Consider the following 27,822-nt stretch of genomic DNA (forward strand, 5'->3'; position numbering starts at 1 on the left):
GGGATGCTGGAGGGGCCGATGGAGCAGAAACACAGAGAGCCTGGGGCGCTGTGCTTAGAGGCAAGGGGAAATCAGCAAAGTAGTGGGGTGAACAACACATATTTTTAAAAGGTGACTTTGGGGACAAGCATGGGGAATGGATTGGAGGGGAGAGAGCCTGTGGGGAATGTGAGTGGGAGAGGCCAGAAGTGGGTGGTGGCTGCAGGGAAGAAGAAGAGGGTGGATGTCTTAATTTGGGTTCCATGAGAAGTAGACCCTGAGCCAAGGATTCGAGTTGATGTGGGAGGGCGATCCCAGGAAGCGCTGATGGGGGCTGGGGAAGTGAGACAGACAAGGGGAGGGAAGGAAGCCAATGAGTGGTTGTTATCAAGCCAATTACCACCTGGGCAGCTGGGGCTGAGCCCTGCTGGGGAGTTCAGGGAGCCAGTGCCCAGGACGCCTCAGAGTCGTGCCCCCTGAGGGCGAAGGAGCTGGAGTATTTAAATGCCAATTCCTATATTAATTGGCTGAGGGCTGCTCCCAGGAGACATCAGTTCCCTGGTACTTCTGACCTGCCATGCATGCTGGAGATTACAGCAGGCTCCAGGGGCCAGAGAAAGTGCCCAGAGACTCCTGCGCTGGCAGCTGGACGAAGGTCAGTGTGCCCTGAAACAGGGAAGAAAGGCCCAGGGGCCAAGGGTGGGGCCTCCCCAGCTTCTGCCCCAGTGAGTACGCACAGTGGATGAGCCCAACATCTGGGAGGGTGGTCAGGGGCACTGGCACACGCAGCCTGGTACGGGGATAAGGCAACACGCCCCAAGGAAAGACGGACCCAGGGCCATGCTGGATCAGGCTGGCTAAGGCTGGTCAAGTGGAGACTGACCGACGCTGGACAGCAGGCACAGTGCAGCCCTCAGGACCCACACGGGGTGGGCCAGACCTTCCTTCCAAATGGAGAGTCCTGTCTCAGTGAAGCAGAGCTGCCCCCTCAGTCCCTGATTAAAAGTAGAACGTGGCAAGAAAATGTATCGAGTGGGAAAAATGCATGTTCAAGGGTGTGTTCTTGCAGAAACATAGCAGGGATGTGTGACCTCAGGGGAGGGACATTACCTCTCCCGGCCTCAGTTTCCTCATCTGTAGTAAGATGTGGTTCCCAGAAGTGCCAACTGCATAGGCTTGCTGTAATTAGGACGTAATTAGATGATGCATCGTGATGCCTAGAAGTCACCTCATAAATATTACCTGTTATTATTGGTTTTTTCGACAGTATTTTTTGAGCATGGCACACATGCTAGGCCCTGGGGCACAGTGGTCATCCAAGAGACATGGTTCCTGCCCCCACCCTCGTGCTGCCTACGGCCTCATGGACGTGCTGAAATGCTTTATATAGAATGTTAAAGAAAGCAGGATAGGAAATTATGCATAAAGGATGAGTCTAATTTTGTTTAAACACACACACTCACAAAGGCCCAAGGGATATACACCAACATGCAACGACAGTTAACACTAGATGGTGGAATTGAAAGTGGCTTGCATTTTTACAATTCTTTCCTGTTTTTTTTTTTTTTCTTTTAAAATTTCACAGTGGGTTGTATTATCTGAATAGTCATTTTCTGAAAAGAAAGGAAAACAAACATGCTTCTTTCTCTGACTCCCTGCCCCTCACAAATTTCATCTGCTTCTTCGGGAAGCAGGAGCTCCTCCCATTAGCGGACACTTGCTGGTTCTTCCCAGGGTTCCGGGGCCTGGCCTCACACCCACTGTCAGGAAAGGGGGTGGGGACCACCGTGAGAGCCACAATCCTGCATCAGTGAGCGGAGAGCAGGAGTCGAGCTCCTCATCCTCCCACCCTCGGGGTCTGAGGACAGTGGTCTGTGCTTGTCTGTCTACCTGTGACTGGGGAGGCAAGGTGTCCAATGCTGAGGGTGGGCGCTGGCCCCTGCATGTGCCTGCAGGCTCAAGCCCCATTCTCTTTCTCCAAAGCTCACATCTGTTCACCTCTTGACTCCCATGTCTCCTTCTACTGATTCTGAACTTAAGTGGGGGAAAAAGAAAAGTCATGTTGACACCATAAAATCACATGGTCCAAATCTGGCTCCTAGAAATTGGCAGCTAATAAGGATATTAGTTAGCCACTGATTTTTCTCAAGTTTCCTGTCCCCTTTGACATCTAAGACAGCGTGATAGGCCTAGCACTCTTGGAAAGTTCTAGCAAGGTCCCCTTTAGTGGACTTGACGGTATTATCTGTCTGGGTCCCTTTTTTGAGAAAATGACACCTCCCCCACAGCACGTGGGCTTCATGGGGCTTCCATCAAGACCACCCAAACAAGGGTGGTCGCAGGTCCCAGAGAGGACCAAAGTGATTTTCTGGGCTTGATATGCAGATATACACATGGGTATATGATGTGTGGGGGAAGGAGCCCTCTCTTCTGCCAGGCCTACTGATCTTGGGGCACCTGTGAGTGGCCATCTTCCCTACCACATATTGAGAGCCTGCCGGTAGGATAAAGCCAAGAAGAACAGATGCGTGTGTTGAGTCCCTCTGTCCAGCTATTCCTGAAAATGCCTTCCTCAACCAGAGCCAATACATTCCTTTATTTTTCTTAAGTGAGTTCAAGTTGGGTTTTTATCAACTGAATCCGAAAGAATCCTGACTAGCATCATGGAGTGGACATCTATTGGTTAGAATTTTGTGACCGCCCCCAAATCCACACCCCCTTCCTAACCATCCTCACTGTTTAGGAAAATTGTCTCCATCACTGAAAACATCTGGAGGAATTTCTGGGTGCTGACACCACTCCTCGTTCACTCCTAGGTCACTACCTGGATCCCCAAACAGAGCAGGTGAGTTGGTCATAAGTCCCTTCCAAGCCTGCCAATAAAACCTCCTACATGGTCCTCCACACCCTGTCCTTTCCTCTCCTCTGCTGGGGGATGCAGAAGACCCAGAAAAGAATCCCAGACCCCAAAGGATGACAGAGGCACTGGAGGGAAGGGCCTGGACCTCTGAATAACTGTGAGGACTTGACCCACGTAGGGCGGACATGAGTGAGAAATAAACATTATGGTGTTAAGTCATTAAGATCTGGGGACTGTCTGTTACAGCAGCTGCTCTGCCCTGATCAATACAGTACGGCAGCACTTTGGAGATGGTACCTGAGAGCTATGATCCTGCGAGAGACTCAGAGCTTTTCAAACGCAAATATATACTGAGCTCCTATTCTGTGCCTGTGTGGCCCCTGGGTTTCTCTTTACTTGACCCACTATTGCCTCCTTCCTCATCTGTCTTCTCCACCTGGACCATAAGCTCCCCAAGAGCCAGGTCCTCATCTGCCCTCTTTCTCTATACTGGGTCCCTGGGATCTAGTCTAGTGCCAGGCTTGATAGATATTGATTGATTGGCTTTGCAAAATGACCAGGTGCACAAAATTGTTGTGAGGCTTAAGTGAGGTTCTGATGGTAAGGCTATAGGACACTCAGTAGGTCCTCAGCCAATAGCCCCAGAGTAAAAAGGAGCTATCTAAAGACACATGTGTTCTGGGGAAGGCTTTCAGAGGGAAGGCTAGGACTTATCCTACCCCAAACCCTTTAGAGTCAGTTCTCTCTGGTCCCTGGCTGGCCCCAGACTCAATACAGGAGACGGAGACTGGGCAGAGCAGGGCAGGGGAGGGGACCCACTGCTTCTGTGAGGGATCCCCAGCCCCAGAGCGTTTGGGCTGTGGTAAGGGTAAGGCGACACTTCAGAAAATCATATTCCAAAGGCTTTTGCTGTGCCAGCAGACTTCTCACCCTTGCCTCGGCGTAGAGGTGGGTGTGGAATGACTGATACGCTTCTGAGGTAAGGCTTCCCTTTCACAGCTTGAAATCTCATCTCAGGAAAGGTTAACTCCTTGTACCCAGTCCTACTTACTGGAGACAGGCTCCAGGGATCTAGAAGAAGACTCCTAGTATAACGTTCAAGGTGCACGCCAGGGCTGAGGATGAAGGCGGGCACCCAAGCAGCATAATGTAGTAGTTAATAGCTTGAGCTCTGGACCAGAGAACCTGGCTTCCAATCCTACCTCTGGCTTCTTATTAGCTATGGGATTTTACGAGATTTATGAGATTTTATTTTACTAATTAGATGAGTCTCAGTTTTCTCATCTATGAAGTAGGATGATAGTAATAGTAACCACACTAGAGGGTTGTTGGGAAAATTAAATGAGTTAATACAAGACAGGTTCATGATACCCTGTGACCACCGGGCCTTTCTCTGGTGGTGGTGGTGGGCGGTGTGAATTTCATGTCTTTACTCTTGTGGCATTGCAAACCAATTACAAGCTCTGATTTCATTAACCCTGTGATTGCCCTATGCTGCATTTTGGATCTTTGGGATTACATGATTGGATCTTTGGGGTTACACTTACTATGTCCCAAAAGCCTGGCAGTAAATCCTTCCTTCCTATGGGGGAGCTGGGCACCCACCATATCCCCTTACTTGCTGTGTGATCTGCCTACTCTGAGCCTCAATTTCCTCATCAGCAAATAGAGGACATAACTTGCAGAGGGATGATGAGGATAACATGAGATCATTGTTGCCATTTGTATTTATTCAACAATTGCTCTTGTTGAGCACCTACTATGTGCCAGGCACTGTTCTAGACTCTGGGGATATAGCAATGAACAAAATAGACAAGATCCCAGTCCTGATGGAGTTGACATTATCATAGCGGCTGCCAGACACTAACTAAATAAGTAAAATTACTTAGCATATCAGGTGGTGATAAGTGTTGTGAAAAAGTAATAATTAAACCAAGAAGGGGAATAGGGAGTGAGGTGAGGAGGCCATGCAATTTTAAATAGGATGGCCAGGGAAGGCCTCTCTAAAAGGAACTTGGCAAGGCGAGGAGGTCACGTACTTATCTCAGGGAAGAGCTTTGCAGGCAGAGGGGCCATGAGCGTGTGGCTGGAGCCAAGTGAGCAGGGGAGACGGACTGGAGGCAAGGTCAAAGGAGCGGTGGGGGTCAGCAGGACAGGGCGCTGCCGGCCACTGCAGGGACTTTGGCTTTTCTCCACCTGCACTGGGAGCCAAGGGAGCATCCTGAGCAGAGGAGGGCTCGACCTCACTATCATCTTACTAACAGAGCGGAACCCAGGTGACCAGATGAGATTGCAGCCACCTCCTCCCCTCTGCAGGAGCACCTGTGGGGGCCCATGAGCCCTGCCCACCCGGGCAGATGCTCTCTGCTCACTCTGCCCTCCAGACCTCCTCAGCCCCACCAGCAAGCCCCCTGCTGGCTCCCCACACCCCACCCTTGGGGCTCTGGTCCCACTTCCCTCCCCCACTTCTCTGTCTTGACTCCTACTTGTCTTCTGGCCTAGGCTATACCCCACCTCCTCTGGGAAGGCACCCAGAGCCCTAACCTGCCCTCATCCCTCCCTTCCCAAAGAACCAAAAAGCAGGATCAGGGGACAGGTCTTAGCACTGAGGCACAAGGTTCAAATCCTCCCTACTTAGAATTCCTACGCCTCAGTGCTCTTCATCTATAAAATGGGGGCAATAATAACAGACACTCCCTCATGTTAGTGGACTCCCAAAGGTCCAATCCTGTAAAATGCAGCAAGGGGAAGTCATAGAGTTAATGAACATCAGAGCTTTAGTTGGTCTGCGCTGTCACAAGAGTAAAGACATGGCAATCACACCACCCACCACCACCCAAGGCTCATTTCCTAACCTCCTCCACCCCACTTCCCACTCAACCTAGGACCGTCTACATTTCAGAACAGGTGCAGGACCAAGGCTGGCTGCTCCTCACCACTCAAATTATGCTCACCACCTGTGGAGAAGGGTAACGAGTCCGTACGTGAAGAATCCTTGGGGGTGTACCTGGCGTGTTTGGTGAATGTCAGCTGCCGTCACAGCACCCATCGCACCATGCGGGAAGGACCTCCTTCCCCCTCGGCTTGCCTGCAACCTGTGAGAGAGATGCAGGTAATGGCCACATGTGTCACCAATGCCTGGTATACAGCAAAGGCTCAATAAATACTCCTTGGAGGCAACCAGAGCACAGCTAGATGTGGGTGTGTGTCCTGGTTGTACCATTTCCGGGTGTTTGGCCTGGGGTGAGTCTACTCTGAGCCTCTGTCTCCTCATCTGTAAAATGGGAGGACTCATTCCTCCCGGCAGGGTGAATGGGGCACCCCCCAGGGCTCCCGTGCCTCAGCTGTGTACCTCACCAAGGTACCCAGAGTATCCCTGGCAGGGGCCCAGTGGACACAATGGTCCATCAGAGCCAGGGCAGCACCCGGGCAGAGAAGATGGTGTGAGCTCTCAGGAGTCACAGGTTGGGCTCCAGATAAGACCTGGTGAGACTGGCAGGGGCTGAGGGCCTGTAGCAACAGATGGGAGTGTGAGTGAGTCGTTGTTTCTGTTCCGTCAATGATTCTGGGTTTGGTAGGTTTTCCCTGGGCTCAGAGAAGAGCAGGACTCACTGGGAGCCTCTCCCCGTCCCTTGGCCCAGTTTAGGGCAAAGAGCCCCAAGAAACCCACCATGAGTGAGGGCCTTCTATATGGTCCCTGGGCTTCTAGATGCTTCCTGACAGCTAACTTCCTGACCATAATTGACAGTTACTGAGCACATACTAGCAGTAGGTCTGCTCTGTGCACATCTCATATTCCATCTCAGATGAGGCCTCACAGCAGCCCTCTTAGCTCTGTCTTTCTAGTATCTCCAATTTGCAGGTGAGGAAACTGTGCCAGGGCCACACAAGTAGTAAGTGCTGGAGCCAAGATTTGGGCCCATGTCTGAGACCCTGCTCTGTCCCCCTGACGGGAGACTGAAAGCAGACAGGCCACCAGCCTGTGGCTCCTGAGCTGGAGTGGTCTGGGGGTAGAAGGAGCTCCACTGAGCCTCAGAGCTGAAGCCTGACTCTCCACCTGGTTTCTCCTCCCCCTCAGTAGCTTTCTGCTGAGAGAGCCTTGCCTGATGGTTAGAGCCATGACCACTTCCAACGCCAGGCACCGGGGTGCAAAGCCTGGCTCTGCCCTTTGTTCTCCATGCCTCAGTTTCCTCGTCCAGAATGGCCGTGACAGGACTGTCTCATTAGGCTGTTGTGAGGGTCGAGCTAGAGCTGCGTTTAGAGTGATCGACAGTCCATGGTCAGCAAAGCTCACCCTGGTCCCACCAGATCCTGGCCCTTCTCTTCGTCTGCAGACTCCTCGCCACATGTCTCTTCCTGCCTTACTCCTCTCCTGCTCTCTGCCTTCTCTCCGGAGGCATATCTGTCTTGCCTTGAAAAGCTTCTCTTTGTCACTTTCCTCTCTTTCTCACTCCCTTCTGGGTCCTAAATCCTGGCTCTGCATTACATGTTGCATAAACTTAAGCAGAGGGCAGAACAGCCATCCTGACAGGGGACACCTCAAACTTTGCTCTCTAGAAAATTCTCCTGGGGAATTCACTAAATGCAGATTCCTGGCCCCACTCCAGCGATTCTGACTCCATAGGTCCAGGGTAAGGCAGGGAACCTGCATTTTAACCAGGACCCTCTCCCGCCACCTCCCAGCTGAGATAGGGTGGCTCTTGGGCTATACTTTGAGAAGCACTGCAATTGCCCTCGGTTTCCACATCTGTAAAATGGTAGTAAACAGAACCCACCTCCCAAGGTTGTAAAGAGGAAATGAAATGATTTGTCTGGAAAATAGTGCATGCTTCTTCATTTTTTTCTGTCTTGGCTTTTGTATGATTTCTTTTGTCTCTGTCTTTCCCATTCTCTGTTTCTGGTGTTTTCATATCTCTCCCACCCTCTACCTGGAAGTGAACCCGACTCCAGAGCCAAAATGGAAGAATTGAAAAAGAGTGGCCTTTCTGTAAGGGCTGGGGGCCCCAAGACCATCCAAATGGCCCGTCAGCTCCTCCCCGCCTGGCACTCCGGCTGTCCCCCAAAACAGAGCATCTCCCGCCCCTGCAGTCCCCCCAGCAGCAAAGCCCAGGGAAGATGGGGGGAGCCATTGTGCAGGAATGGCCCTGCTGCTATGGAAACCAGTGCTTAGGAACCGCTCAGAGCAGATCCATTCGGGGAGGAGCCCGGCCTTGGGGGAGGGGGAGAGGCCAAACTGCACCTTGGACTCTGCCCTCCCATTACCCGCCCTGTGACGCTGGGCAAGTCACTTAACCTCTCTGAGCCCTCTCTCCCTCACCAGGGTGGGAGCAGCAGCCCCCATTAGCAGTGGACGATAACAGCCACAATGACTGAATGCTGCTGCGGCTTTCAAGCCTGAAGACACGCCAAACTGCGGTTTGCTTTCACTACTACGAGCTCGAAATATTCTAGTGCCAGCTTGCTGTGCGACCTCATGCCACCCGAGGGTCACCAAACGATTTCCATGATAGAATTCCGTCTCGCAGAGGCGCAGGTCCGCTCTGAGTCACCCTCGGACACACACGCACACACACCAGCCACCGAGCTAAGCTCCCCAAACACCCCGTGACCCCAGTTGAGAAACGCTCTGCGAGGAAGGGAAGAAGTGAGTGGGCAGTCTGCGCAGTGACTCCATCCACAGCCCCAGTGCTTGCAGCTGCCCTGCAGCGCCAGGGCCCTTGTCTGAGGGCTCATTTCCCCTCCTCTCCCATCCCCAGCACGCTGGGCTCCTCAGGCCTCCAGCCCTGTGTCTGGGTGCGTCAGCCTGAGGTCCCCAGCACCGGCCTGACAGGCTGCCCAGGGAGGCTGCCCTGTCCCCCTGCTCCCTGGCATCACCCCCTGGACTTGGTCCCCACGAGGGGCTGGGAACTGCCCTCCCTCCCCCCGCGGAGGGGCACGAGGCCAGGGCTTTCCCCGTCTGTGCCTTAGCTTCCGCACACACAGTGCCCGCCACGCTCCCACACACACCCCAGTGCAGGGCCAGCGTCGGTCCCACGGACGCCTGGCCGTACTCTGAACAAGCCTCCTTGCCTTTGCACACATTCCTCCAGAACTCTCCAGGATCCTCTGCGTGCCACCCCTCCTCACTCATCTATCTAGATTTGCAGAGGACACTGTGACTTGCCCAAGGTCACACAAGAAGTGTGTGCCTGAAGAGCCTGTGTCGGATCCCAGACCTCAGCGGTACACTGAGTCCAGCTGCTCCAAAGAGCACCCATGCATTCCCTCAGCCAGCCAGGCGTCTGTGTGTTTGTTTTCCCAGCAAACATTTATTATGCCCCAGGCAGGCTGCTCAGTGCTGGGGACCGAGCCATGAACAAGGCCAGCAGAGAGAGTATGCAGCTCAGAGAAGCAGACAGATGCTAAACAAGTAATTACAAGCGTGATGGATGCCGCAAAGGAAAAGCAGGGAGAGTCCTGGGAAGGGCCGGGAGGGGGTCACCAACGGCTCCTATTTGTACAAGGTTTTACCCCGGGGCATGGTCCTCCAGGACCCTGCATCCACACCTCTGGGAAGCCTGTTTCAGCCCCCTAGGCCTGCAGATCAGCATCCCTGGGGAGAGATGCTTCCTCCTGAACACATGCCCAGGGAAGGCTGCTCTGAGGTGTGAGGACCACAACTTAAGGGGCCTGGAGGGAGTGGGGGCTACGTGTTTTCTAATCACCCACCACGTCCTGAGCTCATCCGCCTCTTGCCAGGCCTCTGAGAGAGAATAGCCTCAGTTTACAGATAAGTAAATTGAGACCCAGAAAAACACAGTGACTAGTGAGTGCAGAGCAAGGATAACAACCCAGGCCTGTCAGACCCTAGATCTCCAGAAAGGTCCTCAGAGATGGTCCTGCTCCTGGGTGCCCAGCGCGCAGCCCTGCTGAATGTGAAAGAGAAAACAACCAGCCCCCAGTGAGCCCCAGGTTACTGATACAAGGCACCACCTGTACTTCACAATCGAGTATCTTCATAAGACGGTGATAGGAGGCTCTGGCATCAGAACGAGTGGTATCTGACCAGGTGCCTCTGTGTACCAGCTGTGTGGCCTCAGGCAAGTTGTCTAACCTCTCTGAGCTCAGTTTCCCTATCTGTAAAATGGAGATGATGATGGGGGGACCACCGCCCGGTGGTTGTGAGGAGTTTCACCCCTCTGGCTCCATCGCCTTCCCTCTCCCTCTCCATCCCTGCACTCCAGCTGCTCTGGCCTCCAGGCTCTTCTCAAACATGCCAGGTCCTCTCCCTGCTCAGCTGCTTTGCACATGCTGTTCCCTCCTCCTGAACACTCTTCCTCTAGATGTTCACATTGTCTCTCTCACTCCACTGCATCCTTTGGGTCTCTGCTCAAGTATCATCTTTTCAGAGAGACACTCACTTATCCTTCCAGCGAAAATAGTCCCTGCACCATCACCTGTGTCCCCTCATGCTGCTTTATTTTTCTCCCTTGCGCTGTCTCCAGCTTCTATGTCTCCCTGCGCGAGAACATAGGCTGCATAGAGGCAGAGATGTTGTTTCGTTCACTGCTGTTTCCCCAGTCAAGTTGACTAGGGCCACCCAAGCACATGGCCTCGTGCATCCCCATGGCCTGTGCAGACCCCCGGCAGCCCAGCATTCCACCTTTAGCCTGGGCAGACAGCGAGGCCCAGGCAGAGCACGTTCGCTGCTCTGCAAACCTGCTCAGGCCTCCTCAACCACAGCTAAGGCTCTGGGGACAGGAGCAATGAATCCCCCGAGGTCCCCTCCCTGAGTGCCCTGGAACCGCCAGGCAGTGGAAAACCAGGCCCAGGCTTGGCAGGGGCTTGGCAGGGGCTCGGTGCCAAGGGGCAAGGCCCTGCCAACCTCACTCCCCAAACAGCAACTGATTGTCCCAGCAGCTCCCAAGTCCCCTGAAGACCTCCCAGCGGCCACTCTCTCACAGGGACACTCGCTCTGAAAGGGGCCGGTATCCTGGTTGCTTCCGGCCACGACAGGGCATGGTGGTCCCAGCCTCACAGGAGATCCTGGGACTTCCGGGCCTGCTGGGAACTCACAGCCTGGTGCCTGGTGGAGAGCAGGCGGGGACAGATCCCGGGTCCCGCCTGTCCTCTTGGCATTTGTATGCAGGTGCAGGCCCCGGACATGAGCTGGAATCCATCGCCAGAAAATAAAACACTCAGGGAGAGCAGGCCTCAGAAAACAAACGGCTGCAGGGCGAAGGTAACACCCACCCTGGCTTGCTGAGCCCTCACTGTGACTCTCTCTCAGGGCGCCTCTGGATGGAGAAGCCTCCAACCCTCACAACAGGGAGGTGGGATCCCCACTTTCCAGAGAGGAGAATGAGGCCCAGAGACGGGAGGCCACTTACCCAGAAGAAGGAAGCCAGGATTAGAACCCAGGCCTCCTGGCTCAGAGGCAGGGCTTTGACTGCTCTGCCACATCCCAAAACTTCCCTGCTAGTGCAGAGGATGGGGGTGAGGAGGGGCTGGTTACGGGAGTCATGTTTCCATGGCAAAGCTCTCCTTTATCACCCTGTAGAGCAGTGGGTTTGAGTCTGGCATCAGACTACCTGCTTTAGAATGGAATGCAGGGAACTTGCTAAAAAGCTTATTCCCAGGCCCATCCCAGAACTGCTAGGCTGACCAACCTGCCTTTCTCACACAATTCTAATTGATTCTGATGCTCATCTGAGTTTGAGAACCACTGGCTTAGAGATAATTCTGACCTAGACAGAACTAGCTTTTTAATTGTTAGGCGAATAGACCTTTAGAAGAGTAGCTTATGTGGGATGTGGAGTAATAAAAAGAGCTACTGTTTATTGAGCATCTACCATGTGCTAGGTACTTTTCTAAGTACTTTATGTTCATTTCATTCTCAAAACAACCCCATATAGGAGGTAATATTATTATTTTGCCCATTTTACAGATGAAAAGGCTGAGGCACAGAGAGCTTAAGTTCCATTATACAAGGTTGCACAGCTAGAAAGTGGCAGAGCCAGGATCTGAACCCAGATCCACTCAGGTGGAGGCTCCAGAGCCTGCCCTCTTACTGCTAAGCTAAAGTCAGAGTCCCATCTCCAACCACCAACCACCCCCACAGACACACACACACACAACCCCGCCCCGACCCCAGCCTTGTCCTGGAGCTCATGTCTGGTGAGAAAGGAAGAAGCAGGCACAAGTTGCCACTTCATGAGAATGTTCACTAAGAGAGGGGCATGCATGGGCTGGGGAAGCACAGGAAAGGGACCCCAACCCAGAAGGGGGAGCTTGTTGGAAAAACCTCCTTAGAGGAGGCCCTTGAGAGTTGGGCTCTGACAGATGAGCAGGAGTTTGCCAGGCAGATGCGGCGAGAATGGTGCTCTTACACAAAGACCAGGACGCATATTTGGAGAAATGACATGTGACAGCCACAGGGTCCTGGCGGAGTACTTGATGACTTAGAAAGGCCTTCAAGTCCTGGTTAAGGAGTTGGACTGCATCCCAAGGGCAGCCAGAGTGCCCCTGAAGTGTGGAGGACACAGTCTCGCATTCGGAAAGCCTGGCCTATGGCCTGGAGAGATCGGATTGAAGTCGGAGACACTGGAGGCAGGAAGATCCTCGGCTCAGGGGGCAGGTGGGGCTGAGCTGGGGCAGCAACAGTGAGAATGGGGCAGATGCACTGCTCGGAGAAACACTTCTGAGGCAGACCAGGCAGGACTGGGGCTGGGTGGCTATGGAGAGGAAGGGAGGCAAACAAAGGGTGTGGGAACGTTCTGGAAACTGGGAGGACAAAGACACCCAGGAGAAGAGCAGGTGGGGGAGACAGTGAGGTCCTTTACAGGCACTTTGAGTCTGAGGCCCCGTGGGGCATCCAGGAGGAGCATCCAGGGAGAAGGTGGGGTTACTTGGGTGGGAGTCATCAGGGTGAATGGAGCTTCAAAGCTGATGATGGGTGAGGTCACCCACTGAGAGGTGAAGTGAGGGGGGAGAGCCTTCACCCACAGTGGGTGTCCCACCCAGACCAGACCTCTCCCCTGCATACTGTCACACAATTTCTCTCCTCCCCACATCCTCGACTGGGGACAGGTGGGGGACGGGGGGAGATGGATGGGAGGGGAAACCATCACTTGTCCTGCTGTCTGTCCTCTGAGAGTCACACAGTCATCTGGAGGAGATCTGTCCGTCTTGTCTCTGGTGAACTTCCAGGTGCCTTGTACATGCTTGAGGCACTAAACGTGAACTAGGCCAGGTGATTCTGGTAGTGTGGGGTCACGGGATGGAAGCTTCCAAGGGAGCGAGGTTTGGGGGCTCTCCTACCCCCACCACACCCCACACTCACACATCCACCTTCCTGTGCTCCCGAGCGAGGGCACAGAGTCCCACCTACTGACAGTTAGCAAGTTGCCTCCTCATCTTCATCTATACATAGAGATGCCAATAGCACCTAATAGAGAAATGGGGTCTAAAGGGATCACACAGATAAAGCCCTAAGGAATGAACGGGGGATGGGGTCAAGCTGTGGAGTGCACGTCCAGACAGACCCTAACTGGACACCGTTTGAGGGTGACACAGACTTCCATCTCCAAGTCTGTACGATGGGGGTCGGAACTGCACGCAGTCATGTGAAGACTGAATATGCAAAAGGCCAGCACACAGTGGGCTTCCTGTATGGTAGCTAGAAGAAGGGTTGGTGCCTCCTGACCCTCCTTCCTGGACCCGAGCACTGGATGGACTTCTGGGGGGTTCCCCCCCACCTGGTCTCAGCTGGAGGCTGGAGCAGGAGACCCACGGGCTAGGTCGCAGGGAGAGCTGAGCTGTGGAGCTGGCTCTGGTAACAAAAGGTATTTGCATCAGATAACGGGTAAAGTGTCTTGTTATTACATTAACTTGTGTAACGACGACTGCGGAAGAGAGAAGGGAGTGCTGGAAACCCACAGGGTGGGCAGGAAATAGGATCGCTGATCAGCGATCAGACTGGGGGCTTCCATGGGGCTGAGAAGGCTTGACAGGAGCTGCCGAAGTGGCCTTTGGGCAGAGGGGTGTGGGTGAGGCTGGGTTTCAATCCTAGACCCTCAACCCCAGCTTCAAGGCAGGAGACCCAACCGGCGGCAAAATCAAAAAGCACATCCCTGGCACCACCTCGCCAGCAGTCAGCGGCAGGTCACAGGAAGAGGGAAGAGCAAGCACAGAGCCCTGGTTTGGACTTGACCAGCATGTTCGAGGACAGGAAGGAGTCCTGTGTGGCTGAAGCAGAGTGGGCCGTGAGGATGGTACCACCTCAGGATGGAGAGGACTGAGGGACAGGGCGTATTGAGCAGTGTCAGCCGTAGGACTTGGGTTCGATTTTAAACACTGTGGCAGGCCCTGGAGGTTCAAAAGCAGGGAAGGGACATGATCCAATTTAAATTGTTCAAAGGCCTCCTGGAGGCTGGTTGGGGATGGATTGCAGGGGGCAAGTTGGAGCAGAAGAGCTGAGAGGAGGCTGATACAGCATCCCGGCGTGAGCAGATGGTGGGCCGTGAGGGTAGCACTGAGGTGGAAAGAGACGAATGGACCAGAATTGGGTTCTAAAGGTCAACAATTGTCGTAAATGGATAAGGGGGTGAGGGAAGGAGGGGACAAGGATGAAATTAGATTATGGATGTGGGTAAAGGGTTTATTTAACATGGCACCTTGCATATAGTAAGTGCTCGATAAATATTGCCCGTTGTAAGAGCAGAATGTGCTGCACCAAGCCCAACCTGCCACCCAGACCCGCCCTGCCGACTCTGCTGGTGGAGTTTCTGGTCTCAGTTTCCTGGGTTGGGTCAGATGACCTCTAAGGGGAGAAGGAGGATTCTCCACCCTGGCAGGGGTCGGGCAGTCATGCTGTGCAGTAAGTGCAGTGGCAGCGGGAACACCGGGCAAGGACTCGCCTGGACTTCCCCAGGGTCATTGGGCTTGCTAGAGGCAGAGAAAGACCTGGAAACCAAGTCTCCTGACTCTGAAAATCCCCTCTGGGATCTGAAAAGTCAACGATTCCCAGGTGTGAATTCCAGCAGCACCTTCCCCCAGCATCCACTGAGAAACTGGCTCTGAAGTTCATTTCCTGACCCTTCTCTGGACCCCAAGGCTTCAGCGGTACCAGCAGCCCAGCCTCAGAGCCTTTGTGTTTGCTGTACCCTCTTCCCCAGCCTTCCCATGACTGTTCCTCACTCTCTTGCCCCAGCAACCCTGCAGAGGTCTGCTGCAGAGCAGGCCGGCCTCACAGTCTACGGGATTTCCCAGTGCTGGGCAGGTGCTTGAGCAAACCCAAGGGTCAGGTCATTACCATTGCCTCATCCCCTTCCACAGTCCACTTGGAAGGACTCCCCAACCCTATGCCAAAAGAGGCTGGCACAGCTGCCAGAACCCACTCTGTGGCGCCACCAGCCCTCACGTGGACTGGCCCTGGCCTCTGGGGGCAGAGCCACACAGGATAGACCCACCTTTCCTGCTGGGACACAGCCCAGGCGGAATCCCCCTTTCTTCCTTCTCGCCCAGCTCGGATGTGAGTCAGGGAAGGTCCCATTGACATTTTTCCTCTCTCCTCCTCCCCAGCCCAAGAGGGCATGAGCAGGCACAGCCCTATATGGCAGGGAGGAGAGGTGGAGCCAGCTGGAGCCAATGCCCAACCTGCCTTGCGTGGTAAGGTCATCCAGGAGCTTCAAGCCAGTGGGCATTCCTTCCTCCTATCTCTGAGGCTACCACCTTATGCTGGCCCCAGACTCAGGATACGGGCTTTACACTTAACCCCAGAGCGGTCCCGGCCTCACCCAGGGCCAAGTTCAGACAAGAGGCAATCAGGGGCTTAAGTGGCTGCCAGAGAAGGCTAGCTGTCTAGTTATTAAACATTAAGTGGAGAGAGCCTAGGAACGTATAATTGCAAATGAGACTTTGAAGCAGATGTTCCCAACAGCTTGGACCAGCACTTGCAGTTGGGACCAAAAGGGGATTGCACATCACCAAGCCGGGCTGCTGGCAACTGCCCTGTGTTTACTGGGCACCTGCTGGGTGCCAGGCTCTGAACTGGATGCTGCAGGTAAACATTGACCAGACATGATCTCAGCTTCAAGGGGTTCCTTGTCTAGTAAAGAAGACAGACAATGTAAGCAAAGACCCATAGCCTAAGGTAGTAAGTTCTGGGCCCCAGGGAAATACCTGTAAGGGGCTGGAGAATAGAGGTTTCAGAGGAGATATTGTGAAGGATACTTTCAATCAGTTAGTCATTCAACAAACATTTGTTGAAAACCTACTGTGTGGTAAACATTGTTGTAGATTCTGGGAAATAAAGTATTACATAAGTCAAACTTTTTCCTTCATGGCACTTACAACTGAGTGGGAGCTTGCGCTCCATGGATGAATGAGTTTGCACCCTGAAGAAGAGGCCAGAGGGGAACAAGCCCATGCAAAGATTTGGAGGCATGAAGATGTAAAATAGATTCAAGGTGAGTAGGGAGTTCAGAGTGGCTGGTCACATGTGGGAGGGAGAGATGGGATGGCTAGTAGTTGGGACCTGAAAAGTTGCCACGCCAAAGAGTTTGAGTCCTGGAGTTCAAAGTAAGTGGAGTGAGCTCCCTCAGGGACCATCCATGGCTCCCAGGATCCCTGGGATGGGACATAATCTGACCTTTTAAGCTGTCATCTTGAGAAGCGATGAGGGGAAGGAGACACCTCAGTGGACATCCTGGGGAGGGTGGCTGCCTGTTGGTGCCCACTGCACCCCAGACTGGGTTACTGAGCCTCCACTGCTGAGGCCATCAGAGGAGCCCCGCCCCTAGGCTTTCCTCACACCTGCAGCCTGTTACACAAGTTCCTGAAAGGCTGAAAACATACCCTGCAGACAAAGGCGCCTTTGTCTCAGTTCCTGCAGAAGGTGGAGGGGTAATATGAGCCCAGACCATTCAGGAGACAAGTCCTTGCCAAGGGAAGATTCCAGTTCAACATCCCCAAAAACGTCCCAGCTGACTGGGCCTCTCTCTCCACTGCCCTGCCCGATGTTGGGGGGGGTGGGGGGGCGGTGTCAGGGTGGACTGGATGAACCTTCAAAGTCATTGCCTGGCCATGATTCTGTACAAAGAAAAGCAAGAGAAGGGGGAGGGAGAGAAGAACAACATTTGAAGATGCTAAGATCCCAAGAGGATTAGAGTTCTTGAATATGCTTCTAAGAGTCTAGAGTTGCATGAGGCTGAGATTCTAGAATTCTATAGAATTCTCTAGATGGAAAATTCTAGGATTCTAGGATCCTGTGATTCTAAGACGCTAGGTTGATTAGGGGAAGGAAAACATCAGCCATCGTGTCCTCTTAATAAAAACCATGCGTCTGGAGAGAACCCCAACCCTAACTCCAAAGCCAAGGAGGCTTGTTTTCCCCTTTCTGCCTTTAAATTGCCTTCTCACTCATCTGCATACCCCCCCCCCACACACACACAGTCCCTCCTCCAAGCCTGGGAGCCACACATTTGCCATCTGCATGTAACCCAGTGATTAGCGCAGCCCAGCCGAGCAGGATAGGAGGGGTGTGGAACCCTCGCTGCCTGCCAGTCAGACGGCCTTAAGTCGACCAGGCTGCAGGGAGTTACCAGCCTCCCTGAAATGGCTGAGCAGGGGAGGGGAGACACACTCATGCAGACACACACACACAGCGCGAAACACACAAAGAAAGGCCCCAGGCACACAGAGACACAGAGAGAGACATGCACACCACACGTGGACATCTACAGACAGCACACACTCACACGTGTGTAATACACACAATGCAAACAAACCAAACAGAGGCAGACACACAACCCTACAGTGACACATCCCCGAACACGCAGACATGCAAAGACTCAGAGAAAGACATGTACAGCACACATGGATATTTGTAGTGCAACACACACACACATCCATAGAGACACGCCACAACAGTAAAACACACAGTGGCAACTCACACATACACATATGTACAAACACATGCAAACAAACGCAAACAAATAGACACATAATATATAGATGGACACACTCCCAGGAGGACACAGCACTGAGATGTTAGTGCACCCTCCAAATGAGGAGTGACAGGAATGTCACCTTTCCCATCCCCCTCTCATCCCTCTGCCACTCCCACTCATTCATGGGACATTATTGAAGGCCTACTATGCACACAGCCTAGCTTTGGGCCCTTGGGAGATTGCAGAGCTAAGACACATGAAGTGGGAGGGAGCAGTTCAGTTAGGTTGTGGGAGCTCAGAGGAGCTGAAACACAGGTAGGCACCGAGTGCAGGAAACTGTTCCCAGAGCTGTACAAATTGGATTGCCCATAAAGGTAGTGGGCTCCCCACTGCTAGTGGCAATCTAGTGTAACAGAGAGGTTTGCATGTCAGATGAGAGAGGGAGTGATGGGGGAACTGAAGGACTTTGAAATTCCTTCCGGCTCTAATACTCTCTATTTCTATCAGTTCCACCGGGCTTTAAATCTGTCGTCTTCAAAAATGTTTTAATCATATTCCCTGTCAGTAAAAACCTTTTAAATATGCACCCCAATGTACATTTATTTGTGTATTTTATAAATGTACTATATACTTTTAGACTAATATATACTTCATAGACAGACACGAAAATAGAAAAAGTTGAATTAATAAGATCAAAATACATCTTTTTACACACCTTAAAGGACAGGCGGAATTAGAGGGAGTGATGTTTAACATTTATTGAGTACCTCCTGTGTGCCAGACTTGTGATATATATTATTTCTTTAAATCTTCAAAATAGCCCTGTTAAAAAAAAAAAAAAGGCTATTTTTTCCTTTTTATAGATGAGAAACTGAGCACAGAGAGGCAAAATCTCTTCCCTGAAGTCACACCACCCGTGGCCAGCAGGGCTGGAGTGTGGACCCCAGCAGGCTGGCTCTGGGGCCCATTGCTCCCCCCAAGCTCCCAGGGAAGGGGTGGGGCTTGCATGGGGCGGGAAAGAGCCATTGCTTCTTGTGAGCAACAGTTACAAGTTTCAGGCCCTCAGGCTCAAAGGACACCCCAAGGATTTAGGTTTGAAATTGAACAGCAGGTAGGATTCCCAGGCCACAGGCACAGTTGGGCACCTGCTACTCAAAGTGTGGTCTGTGGACGAGCAACTACAGCTTCACATGGGAGCTTGTTAGAAATGCAGAGTCTCAGGCTCCACCCGGACCTACTGAGTCAGAATCTACATTTAACTGGGTTAAAGTCTGGGAAGCCCTGGTTGACGTTAAACTCCTCTGGTCTGTGATCCTATCCATTGGGATGAGGGGAAGCAAGTTCACTCTTGGTCATTCTGGGGATTCCCTCCTCTCCAGAGTTTGCTCAGTTCCAGAGTCTTAGAGAGTCCCAGGAAATCTGAGGTGGTTTCCAGGAATCTGTCTACACTGCTTTCCCTGTAACTCCAAGTGAAAGCTGAGGGCCTTGCCTTGCCTGTGAGGCTGTGAGCACTGCTTCCTCTCCAAGATCACCTCCCCACCGCAGCCCCCACAGCTGCCCATGTCCTTGACCGTGCCACCCCAGGGTCTTTGCACTGGCTGTTCCTTTCATTTTGTGGCTCTCCCTCTCACATCCTTCAGGAAACTCCATTCCCTGAGCAAGACCTTCACTGCCGCCCTGCACAGGATAGCAGCACCCCTCACCACCATTAGTCTGTGTCCCTCACCCTGCTTCCTTTTTCTCAGCAGCTACCGCTGCCCACATGGCATGCAGGGTATTTCATGACTCATGCATTCATTTTCCCATCTCTCCCACTAGAATGTAAATGCCTCCAGCACCCAGCACAGCCCCTGGCCCAAGGTAGCTGCTCAACAAATATCTGTTGACTGAATGCAGGCCATGAGAGTTGTCCCACTCCAAGGGGTCCACTAGCTCAGCAGCTCCGTGGGACTACAGAGCCTGTGTGGCGAGGCCAGAGGCCTTGGAACCCAGGTCTGGCCTCCCAGGGCCACCAGGAGGCCTGCACTGAGGCCTTGTCCCACCCCCCATCCCGCCGGGGGAAGGGCAGCACCCTCTCCAGTCTGGGGCCCACCAGCAGCCACATCCAATACATCTGCCTCCCTCCAGCCTCTCCCACTTCTCTCTGGCAACTTCTTCAGTTTCAGACTTTACAAAAACCAAGAAGCCCTTACTCTGGGCACCCTTCTGCCAAATCCCTACGATAGCTGTTTACTAAGTCCCAGTATTTGCTTGAAACTGGGGAGAAGAAACACTAGGAGGACACACACAGACTAATACCTTCCAATTGGGCCTGTCAGCATCTCGGTGGGGAGACTTCGGGCCACCCTGTTTCCCTCTCTTCCCCTCAGTCTTCTTATCCATTCCATGAGGACCATTACTACTTTCTTTCTGGTCAGGGAAGAGGGTGGATTGTGGATAAAGATGTGGAGTAAAGGATTTGGTATCAGAAGATCTGGGTTCATCACCTTGCTTCCACTAGGCCAATATGTCGCCCAGCAGTCTCTGCCTCTCCTGGAGCCTCTGTTTGCTCATCTGTACAAGTGGGTAGACGTAAGTGGAACAAACTCCAGCCGGGCAAGGCTGACATGCAAGCCCAGTTTTTGCAGAGCGTGGCTGTGAGGCTCCCATGGGGTAAGAGGCCAAGGAGCTCTGGAAATGAGTTCTGGGGGGACCTCCATCCCACTGCCCTCCTCCCTCCAGGGGCAGTGGCGGCGTGGTACCAGCATGGCCACCCGCTGCCCTGAGGCCACAGCGCCAACTCTTCAGAAGCTGGGAGCAGGGAGCGTGGTGTGTGCTGCTTCAGCTTCCCCTGAAAGCCAGGCCATTTCCTGCCCAGGGACAGATACTTCCTCTTGGGAACAGGAATGAGGCCAACTGGAGTCCTGGCCTCCCCGCCTAGGAAGGAAACCCAAGTTCAAGGAGGACATCTGTTTCTTGAGGAAACCCAGGCCAAGTGGGGGCAGGGGGCAGAGGAACCTGCACCCTCAGGGGAGCTGCCAGCGCCACATGGACAGAGCTGCTCCCTGCCGGGCTCCTTTCACTCTGTCAGCAGCTGGTGCGGAGGCCCCACTCTGCAGAGACAAGGCTCCAGGTGCTGGAGAGCAAACACAGAGACCCGCATGGAGCTCGAATGGGGTGGGGGAAAGCTCCAGCGACCAAAGAGTATGTCGTATTTACATGCCACCGAGAAAAATAAAGTGGGTTGGGGTGTAAGAAATGATAGGACACTTTTAGAAAGAGTGGTCAGGACAGGCTTCTCCCAGGAGGGGACATCTGAGCAGAGACACAAAGAAAGAGATAGAGCAAGCCGGGTGGTTAGCTGGGGAGAGTGGGTTCTAGGCACAGGGAGCTGCAAGTGCAAAGGCCCTAAGGAGGGCACCTGCTGGGTGTATTCCTGGAATACGGAGAAGATGAGCATGGCTGGAGTGGAGTGAGCTGGGGGAGAGGGGGTAGGCGAGGTCAGAGATGGAGGAGTGGGTGAGATCACAAGGGGCCTTGTGGGTCACACTGAGAACTTTGGGGTTTATTCCAAGAGATGAGAGGCAAGACTGTTGGAGGTTTTGACTGAAGGAAGGACCAGATGAGGAGTCCAGTGAGAGACAGGAAACCAGTGAGGAGATGGAAGGAAGCAGGTGGGACCAGAAGATAATACGGGTGGTAAGAAGTGATCAGATTCTGGGTCTCTTTTGATGGTTGAGCCAAGAGGATTGGCAGGCAGGACTGTGAGTGGGGCGGGGGCGAGGAAGAGAGGGTTCAAGGAAGACACGAAGGTATTTCGCCCGAGCAACTGCAGGAATGGAAGAAGACGGGACAGAGGCAGGTGCCAAACCGGCTTCTCACTGCCGTTTGCACTCTCCCTCTCTCTCTCTCTTTCTCTCTCTCCCTCCTTCACTCCCTTTATATCCATTAATCCTGCCCTCAAACCTGTTTCCAGATGAGGAAATGGAGGCTGAGATCCACCCAAGATCACACAGCTAGTGAGGGACAGAACCTGCAGTTGAAAGCACGCCTCCCAGCCACCGAACTGTCTTGTCCCATCACAACTGGAAAGAGTCAGACACATCTGCTGATTCATTATTCCATTCACCAGATACTTTCATGCTTGCAACACGTCAGCAGGCCTGGTGCTCAGCACCACAGAGGGGCCTGGAAATCAGCAAGCCCCTCCATGGTGATGGAGACCCAGGGACTGTGCTGTGGGGCCTCCAGGCTCATAGCAAAGTATTATAGAAGTCAGAATGTGCAGAGGTTTGGAGCAGGGGCTGGGGAATGAGAACTCCTGGATTCAAAGTCCAACTCTGCAACTCACAAGCTGTGCGCTCTTGCACAAGTCCCTTAACCTCTCTGTGCCTCGGTTTTCTCATCTGTGAAATGGGGATAAGAATTGTGTCCACATCAGAAAGTTGGAGTGAGAGGAGCGTGAGAGAATCCACTGAAATCCTTCCGGCCTGGGGCTTAGTTAACAGTCCTACATTTTAGCTGTGATTAGTATTATCATCAGGCAGAGTCAGCACTTGAACACAGGTCCCCTAGTACAGGCTGAGCCAATCAACTCTGTCCTGATGCCACCCTTGCATCTCCACCCTGCAGGGGACCCCCCACCCAGAGGTGTAGGGGGAGGCTAGGCTCTACACAGCTGGGCTCAGCTCCAGGCAGAGCCAGATCCCCAGAGCTTGAGAACAGTGTTTAGGGCCTGGCGGTGCAGTCCCACCCCTGACGAGCTCAGGCGAGCTTCCTACCTGTCTGCCTGCCAAGTCGCTTAGTTGCTGACTTCCCCTGGAAAACACTAATTACAGCACGGCTCCCCCAGGCCCTGGCTCTGTGATCTGTCAGAGCCCCGCAGCTTTGGGGCAGTAGCTGCAGTCTCTGAACCAGTACTGTTGACCCCTCTGCTTTCCCCTGGGCTGGGAGGACAGAAAACAGAGGGATAGACCACAGGAAAGCTGAAACTGTGCTCACGAAACAGTCCCACCCGTCCATTCAGTGGTTCTTTGAGAACCACTGGACCAGCAGCAGCCGCATCACCCGGGACCTTGTTAGAAATGCAGATTCTCAGATCTTACCTGAGACCTACTGAATCAGAAACTCTGGGGGTGGGGCCCTGGGATCTATGTTTTAACAGTCCTTCCAGGTGAGGATGATACCTGCTCAGCTCTGATTCCTGTTCAGCTGTGGCCGGAAGGTGGGGGCTGTGGAGAGGTGATTATAAAGTAGGGTGCGTTGAAGCACAGGCTCAGAGAAATCCTCCTTCAAATCCAGACTCTGCCAATGTCTTAGCATGTGATCTTGGGCAGGTCACTTTTGTAATTGAATAGATATTTACTGATAACCTACTGTTCACTATTAAGGCCCTGGGGCCGCAGTGCTGGGAGAAAACAATGACAACAGCCAACATCTTTTCCCAGATTAACTCATTTCCCTTACAAGAGACCTTTCAGGTCTGGTTCCATCAATCCCTGAATCTGGGTAAGTGAGGCACAGATGGGCACAGTAACCGGCCGGACGGCTGGTCTGAGGCAGTGCTGGGGTTTGAGCCATAGGATGTGCTCCCACGGCCGGGCACTGGGCCCCAGGGCTAGGCTGACCTGCAGCTAGTTGAGATGGACAACATGCAATGCAGATGCACAACGCTGGCAAGTCGTGATGCATGCAATGAAGACAAAAGAAAGTAGGGAAGGAGGTAGAGCACATTGGGGTGGGGGGAGATGACTTTTAAAAGGGTGGTCTGGCAAGGTGACCTGTGAGCAGAGACCCCTCCAAGGCAGCTTAGAGGAATTATGAGTACCCAGGTGTGGTTTGAATATGTCGCAAAAATATGCCTGTAAAGCACAGTAGATGCTGAACAAACGGGAACTGTCGGTATTATTTGGAGAACTGAGTTCAAATCCTAACCGGCTTGGTCACTCACTAGCTGTGTGTCCCATGTCCGAGCAAGTCACTCCATCCCTCTGAACTGCAGTTTCTGTGACCTCTGGAGATGACGCACCTATGGGTCAGAGAACAGAGCCAGGTACAGTGAGGACAGTCCCTCCTCCGGCCCCCACCGGCTTCTCTCCAGTCCCTCAGCAGCTCCTCTCTGGGGCGGTCGATTCCCTGATCCAGGCTGCCCAGGAGCCCTTGCTGGTTTTATTTTTATTGCTCTGGCTCCACAGCTGAGGCCTCTAACTCCAAATGGCTCCTCTTGCCCAGAAAAATAGGTCGTTGGCAGCTCCGGCCTCATGACAGGCTCCACACAAAGGTGGCTGGCGGGCCTGCGTGTTGACGCCAAGCCCAGGGTGACGGGAAACGAGGAGCAGAGCCCACAGGGCTGGTGCCCGGCAGCACTGGGTCCCTGCAGGTTCCTGCGTGCCCTGGCAGAGTGACCCTGGTCCAGTCGCTTTCTGTCCCTGGGCTTGTTTCCTCACCTCTGGAGACATAGTGGGGTTGCTAAGGCTTCGAAGACATCAAAGGGCCTGGTACACACAGGGCACCATCACCCCACCTGCGGAGGCAAACTCCAGATATGCTCCCACCACAGTTGCTTTCACATTTGTGCCACCACCGACCCCTTGATGAGGGGTAGACCTTGTTATTCTTATTTCACAGATGAAGAGACAGGCTCATAAAACAAATTTTCCCCAAGTCCAATGAGTCAAATAGGCAGTCTTGACTTCAAGGCCCTGACCCTCCCCTCCACGCACTCATTCAAATCTTCTTTCCACAGATGCTGGACAACAGGGGAGGGACGTGGGCTGACCCCTGGCTGCTGAGTGGAGAACAGACAAGGGTGGGAAGAAGGAACCCAGGTGGGAGATGATGCAGGCTCAGACCCAGGTGGTAGCAGGGAGGGGTGAGGAGTCCTTTGGTTCTGGATGTGGAGGGAAGGTCCAGCCCGAGGATGTGCTGACACATTACCCCAGGGAGTGACAGAGAGTTGAGGACCAGTGCCTGGATGGAGCCACCTCTGGCTCCAGCTCACATTTTTCAAGTCTTTGCCCAAATATCACCTCTTCTGAGGCCTCCCCTAATGCTCTCCTCTCTCATTAGCCCTGGGCCCCTACCCTGCTTTATTTACCCTGCAGCCTATCCCCATCCCACAGACTAGCTATTTTACAGACTGACTTGCTTGCCTCACCAGAATGTCAGTTCCTTGGGGTGGGGTTTTTGCCTGTTTTTCCCAACTGCTGCATCCCCAGTGCCCAGCCTGCTATGAAGGGGGGCTGATTCACCTCAATTATCTGCCATAATCTGTGTGACCTCAGGCAAATTGTACCCCCACCTCAGTATATCCAGCTGCCCATTGGTCTCAGTGACTTCCCAGCCCTGACAGTCAGCCACGGGTGACTTTTATGTGGATGCTGGGTCAGGAGAACAAGGCCAGGGCCCCCACGTGGGGCGGAGGTGAGGGTGTTGGGAAGCCCTGCTGGGCGCCCTGGCCTAAGGTGCTACATATAAATAGCAGCTGGTTCCACTATTATCCTTCCCTAATCCGCAGTTTCCTAATCCCGGGCAGGTTTGTGTGTGTGTGTGTGTGTGTGTGTGTGTACAGTGAACAGCAGAGCCTTCTGGAAGCCCAGGCCAGAGGCTGCCTCATCTCTGACCTTCAGCAGCAGCCCCGGGCCCCACTTCCACCCAGATGGATCCGGGTGATGGATTTTCCCAGAAGCCCCACTGGTCACCTTCGTGGTCTCAGTCACAAGTGGCCTTGAACAGTTAGAGACTCCCTACCCTCACCTCAGATACTAGGAGGACCCTAGAAAAACTCCTCATTGGTGTCCTGATTCCACACTCCCTGCCCTCCAGCCCACTCTCCACTTATAGCCAGAGTGGCCTTTTAAACACATAAGTCAGACCATGCTTAACACCCGCCAACGATTTCTTTCCTGCAGAATAAATGCAGGTGCTTTAGCAAGGCCTGCAAGGCCACCCAGCTGGACCACTCTCCCCCATCCTTCACTCGTTCCCCTCCAGCCAAGCTGGCCCCTGGGCCTTTATATGTGCTGGTCCCTCTTCCTGGAACAAATCCCCAAATCCTCACCTTGCTGCCCCTCTGTGATTCAGCTCCCAGCTTCTCGGGAGGCCTTACCCCTATCTAAATGAGTGCACCCTTCTCACTGTGTAAGCTCGACCTTCTGTTGTTCATTAATTATTTCTGCTTGTCTACCTATCTGTCTCCCCACTAGAATGTAAATTCCTTGCAGACAGGGACATGGCGTGGGTCATTGCTGTACTCTCCCACCCAAAGAAAAGAAAATCCCCTTGCACTTCAAATACTGCCCAGATCCCTGTGGGTTCCCAAGGACTGCTGTCAAATGCTTGACTTATTTATCAAACGCTATGTGGCACTTGGTACATGCCAGGCACTTTTTAAAGTGTTGTATAAATATTAATTCATCTAAACCTCACACCAGTCTTTTTAGGTTGATAGTCCTGTTGGCCTCATTTCAGATGAAGAAACTGAGCCACAAAAATGACAAGGTATTTTCTCAAATCTACACAGCTCACAAGAGGTGGCTGGCAGGATTTGAACCTAGGCAGCACCCTGCCTGCCTCCTTGTCTTAGCACCATACCAGGACCAGGCACTCGACAGGGAGGCTGGGGTAGGGTCCGGGGAGGTGTGGGAGAAGTGGGGGCTGTCACTGTACAAAGATCTTTAGCCTGGGAATCAGAAATTCAAATCTGGTTTCTACCCAGGCCTTGCTGTGTGGCCTTGGGCAAGTCCCCTCCCTCTCTGAGCCTCAATCCCCACTCAGTTTATAGGACTGGCCCTTCTCCCACCTTGCTTGATATCGTCCTAACGGCTTTTTGAAGCCAAACTGGCTATTGTTATTTACAATTAGCAGAGGGTCTTGGTCTCCCTTCCCTCCCACAGTCTGGAGCCTTCTTTGTCCGGGTGACCAGAGGATTCGCACCTGCTATCTCTGGCTATTGGGTACACAGCTTTCCCTCAAAGAAGGGGAGAAACAGAGAGAGAGATTGAGAAAGGGAGAATGGTTGCTTTTTTCTCACCAGCAGGCTCTGTCCTGCCTCCAGGCCTCTGGCCCCTGCTCTCCTCCCATCCCCTCATCTTCCTCACCGCCAGCCATCTTCCTGAAGCCCAGGCCTTCAAGTTCCCCCTGGCCCCGCACCCCTGCCTGGGCCTTCTGCACCCCTGAATCAGCCAGCCTTGACAGAGAGGAACCTCGCTAAGAGAGCCCACCTCCCCAGGGAGGCCCGGACCCTTCCCTTCGGGTTTCCTGGCCACAGCCCCTCTTCTACTCCCTCTCCTCCCCGCAAGCTTTTCCAGGCGGTACTGAAGTCCTTCCTACACACACGCTATTTTTGTACCATCACTCTCTCCTTCCTCCCCCCCTTCCCCCTACCTTCACTTACTTCCTGCTTTTCCTTCACCTCGGCCCAGCTCTGAAAGAATCGGGGCCCCTCTGGCCCTCACCCACCCCGAGAGGGGCCTTCGGCTTTGGGGCACAGGGGCAGGGCCACTGGGGAGGGGCGAAAGGCAGGCTCCCCCTTCCTTCACTCCCCCGCTCCTTCGCCGCCTCCAGCCTCCCGCGGCGGGAAGCGGGGGACTGACCGCGGCCGGAGTCCGGAGGCGAGGGGAGGCCGGCCGCAACTTCCCCAGTCCACCTTAAGAGGACGATGTAACCGGCTCGCGGCGCTGACCTTAGAAAAACAAGTTTGCGCAAAGTGGAGCGAGGGGCCCGGGCTCTGGGCAGCCCCGGCGGCTCTTCCACCGTCTCGCAGCCCTCGCCGGCCCGGCGGCGCAGGTCCGAGCCCGGCTGGCCGAAGGAGGGGGCGAGGGGGAGGCGGTTCGGGGCCCGGGGCCGCCGCGCGGGCTTCTGAACTGGCACATCGTCGGAGCCCGGGCTCTGGGTCCAGTCCCGAGCCGAGCGGTGCGCCCCCGGCGGGGGCCGCAGCCTGGGCCCGGGCGGGGGTGCCGGGGCCGCGCGCGCCGCCCTCCCTCCCGGGGCGCGCAGCCGGCGGGCGCTCGGCTGAGGTGCCGGCCGGGCTGGAGCCCCGCAGCTTCCCGCGCGGCCGGCGGGAGGAGGGGGAGG

The 27,822-nt window shown here is 53.8% G+C and overlaps 1 protein-coding gene and 1 long non-coding RNA gene across 2 annotated transcripts in view; one reads left to right on the plus strand and one right to left on the minus strand.

The window, feature by feature from the left end:
• Positions 1–5,799: 5,799 nt before the first annotated feature.
• LOC137778324 (uncharacterized) lies at positions 5,800–27,527 on the minus strand. Its single transcript, XR_011076838.1, has 3 exons — positions 27,143–27,527; positions 23,699–23,776; positions 5,800–5,934 (listed from the first exon to the last, which is right to left on the minus strand). It is a non-coding gene; the product is annotated as an uncharacterized lncRNA (long non-coding RNA).
• Positions 27,176–27,822, plus strand: part of LOC137778323 (tyrosine-protein phosphatase non-receptor type substrate 1-like) — a 42,894-nt gene continuing 42,247 nt past the window's right edge. The window contains exon 1 of the mRNA XM_068565286.1: positions 27,176–27,534. The gene's annotated coding sequence lies outside the window, so the exon portion shown is untranslated. The remainder of the gene's footprint in view (positions 27,535–27,822) is intronic.

Source organism: Eschrichtius robustus, chromosome 16 (genome assembly GCF_028021215.1).
Source record: "Eschrichtius robustus isolate mEscRob2 chromosome 16, mEscRob2.pri, whole genome shotgun sequence".
In the NCBI taxonomy this organism is placed as follows: domain Eukaryota; kingdom Metazoa; phylum Chordata; class Mammalia; order Artiodactyla; family Eschrichtiidae; genus Eschrichtius; species Eschrichtius robustus.